The sequence below is a fragment of the Lathyrus oleraceus genome, chromosome 3, assembly GCF_024323335.1.
Source record: "Lathyrus oleraceus cultivar Zhongwan6 chromosome 3, CAAS_Psat_ZW6_1.0, whole genome shotgun sequence".
NCBI lineage: Eukaryota > Viridiplantae > Streptophyta > Magnoliopsida > Fabales > Fabaceae > Lathyrus > Lathyrus oleraceus.
Window position 1 is genome coordinate 137792141 of NC_066581.1, and position 3108 is coordinate 137795248.

Consider the following 3108-nt stretch of genomic DNA (forward strand, 5'->3'; position numbering starts at 1 on the left):
TTACAAGGGTATGAAAATGGGCTCGACATTGAATCGAGAAAAGTGTGATTTTAATAGTTTAAAATGGTTTTGAATGGATGATGAAATTAAAAGAAAACAAATATGTGTTATTAAATGTTAATGAAACTATGAGTACGGGAGAGATTATACTAAAACATAAACATGGAAAAAATGAATGCTAAAAGAAAAAAAATGCCGTATGTGGGTATTGAACCCACTCCACTAAAGACCTAGAAACTACCCTCTCCCCACTAGGCTATTTATAATTAGTTATTATTTACAACAACCATTTGAGTATATAAACCAGAAAGGATTGGAACAAAAATATTAAAAAATAAAAAAGCTAAAATAATAATAAAAGATCTGTTGGATTACCCAAAAGAAACCCAGCCGCCTGGCTGTTGGGTTCTAGAGGTTAATGGATTGGGAACTCTAAACAAAATTAACAATCATTAATATACATTATATGAAAAAAAAAAGGGAATACTAAACATATTACATTTTTTATGGTTTTTTAATAACTTAAAGGTTTGTTTGGTTTAAACTAAATAAAATAAAAACAAAAAAACAAAAGCAACAGCAACGAATTGCTTCATCGTCCTCTTCTCTCCCAATCTCAGTTTCACGAAAATCAAACTCATAATCTCCGTTTTTCTCTCTCGCTTCCCCCTACGAATCTCACACCAAACCCCTCTCACAAACTCGTCTCTCTCGCTATCGCGCTCTCTCAACTCTCATCACCCTCAACGAATCTTTCTCACACTCTCAAACTCAATCAATCATTCTCTATCAAATGCTTCAGAGGGATTCAATCGAAAACTCACCTTCGGTGGCGGTAATGACGAGCTTACAAATGCCTCCCTTTGCTTGCTTTCAGGTTTTCGTGGTCTTAACTTTTGGATCCCTTTTTTGTGTTTAGGGTTTTTCTCTAAGATTTTGTTCCGCCTCCTGATTCACTCTTTTTCTCTAGTTATCCTCACGAATTAGGGTTTCAATTGGTGTCTTTGGTGTTCAAAGGAGCATCCCTGCAAATCACTTTGGATGTACTCAGAATCGAATCGCCCTGTTTAATGCTAAACCCGAAAATGATATTCTGAGCTCGTGCTTTCTTCTTCATTTTTTGTCTTAATGCCAATTCGGGTATTTTTTGAAACTCCACAGCTTTGACTAATTAATTTGTGTTTTTTACTGCAGTGAATTTCTTGTAACAGGGAGGTTGTGGATGAGGTTGAGGTTCAAGGTGAGTATTGAAACCGGAAACCAAATTATGTTATCCTTTTCTTGCAAGTTGCAGATTTTATTCTGTCATTTATCAGTTTGCTACAGGTTGGATTATGTTAGCCATATGTCTTGATTGCCATACCGCACTCACCAATTACACGTGAGAGTGGCATAATTAACCAACTAACTCTTTTCTTTTTTTTTCATGGTTGATGAAGACAGTTTATATAGGACAACCTTTCCATCAGAACCGGCAGAGAACACCATATTGTGATTAGGGGCTGCTGCCAAAGCCTTCTGCTCGTACTCACTCAATCCTTGGAGATCAGTTGGAATGAAAGCCTCGACTCCTTTCCTACCAATCTTCACCCTTGAAGCAAAAAACGGAAGGTCGGTCGGATCTGACTGTACATATGAGCACTCGTACACATCAGCATCTCCATCAAGTGCAACGAAGAGAGGATCCAACAAATCTAGCTGCTGCATAAGCCATTGACAAAGTTGCAGACCCTACACCAGCTTTTGCCTCAACAACTTCAGTTCCAGCATTTTGAATCCTGACAGTCAGCTCCTCAATTTCTTCATCAGTGAAACTCACCGAGGGTTTTGTCTTTGACAATAGAGGAAGAATGGTAATCCCAGCATGGCCCCCAACAACAGGGACATCTACATCAATCAGCCTCAAGTTCTTTCTCTGAGAAAACAAAGGTGTTTGCCCTCACAACATCAAGTGTGCTAACACCAAAGAGCTTTTTAGGATCATAGACACCTTTTTGTTTCAAAATTTCAGCAGCAATAGGCACAACAGAATTCACCGGATTACTAATAATATGAATAAAAGCCCCAGGGCAATTATCTGCAACAGCAGAGACCAAGTCTCTAACTATACCGGCATAGATGTTAAAAAGATCATCACGAGTCATCCCGGGTTTCCTAGGAACACCAGCAGGTATAACAACAACATCTACACCTTTCAAACAATTGGCTAACTTAGCAGCTCCTGTGAAATCCGCAACTTTTGAAGGAGTGTTGCAATGACTAATATCAGCCGCAACTCCCTTGACATTCGCAATATCATAGAGATGCAGGTCGGAAACCAAAGGCGACATCTTGATGAGAAGCTCCAGTGGCTGACCAATCCCTCCGGCAGCACCGAGAAGCGCTACTTTGTAGGATGCCTGTGGCTGCAAGATGTGGTTTCGATACATTGTTGTGGAATTTGGAGGAACCCAATTCGGTTTTGTGGATGATGCGGTTAGAGTTTCGGTTATAAGCTGTCGAGTTTCGGTTATAAGCTGGGGGATAACGGTTTACGGTCTTTGTTACGGAGCTATGGTCGGCATGTTGTAAGGCTTGCATTGGATTAGATTATGTTGGAGGTTTTGGTGCAGAATTATGCAGAATTTTGATGCTTATTATGCAGAATTTTGATGCAGCATTATGCAGAATTTGGTGCTTTTTATGCAGAATTTTGATGCTGAATTGTGCAGAATTTTGATGCAGCATTATGCAGAATTTGGTGCTTCTTATGCAGAATTTTGGTGCTGAATTGTGCAGAATTTTGATGCAGTATCATGCAGAATTTTGGCATTCACGTGAATGTCTTACTAAAACTTGGTAATTTGAATGGTAGCAATGTTAATTAGAAATGACTTCTATTTGGATGGCTTAGGATTTCTTGGATTTGGATATGTCTTTGGATAATTGTTTTGGAGTTAAATGATTAATTGAATGTATGTATGAAAATGAGTTTGGACATGTTGTAATGGCTGTGCAATGTCATGGTTTATAGAAATATGTATGTTGCAATTTGGTTCATGGTTATGTAATGGCCTAGATATAAATCACTACGCCAAATAAGGGAAAAGAGGGCGCTTATTTTGGCCT

General features: G+C 38.6%; 1 pseudogene; it reads right to left on the reverse strand.

Moving 5' to 3' along the window:
* Positions 1–1404: 1404 nt before the first annotated feature.
* Positions 1405–2594, reverse strand: LOC127130058 (malate dehydrogenase, chloroplastic-like; annotated as a pseudogene).
* Positions 2595–3108: the final 514 nt, after the last annotated feature.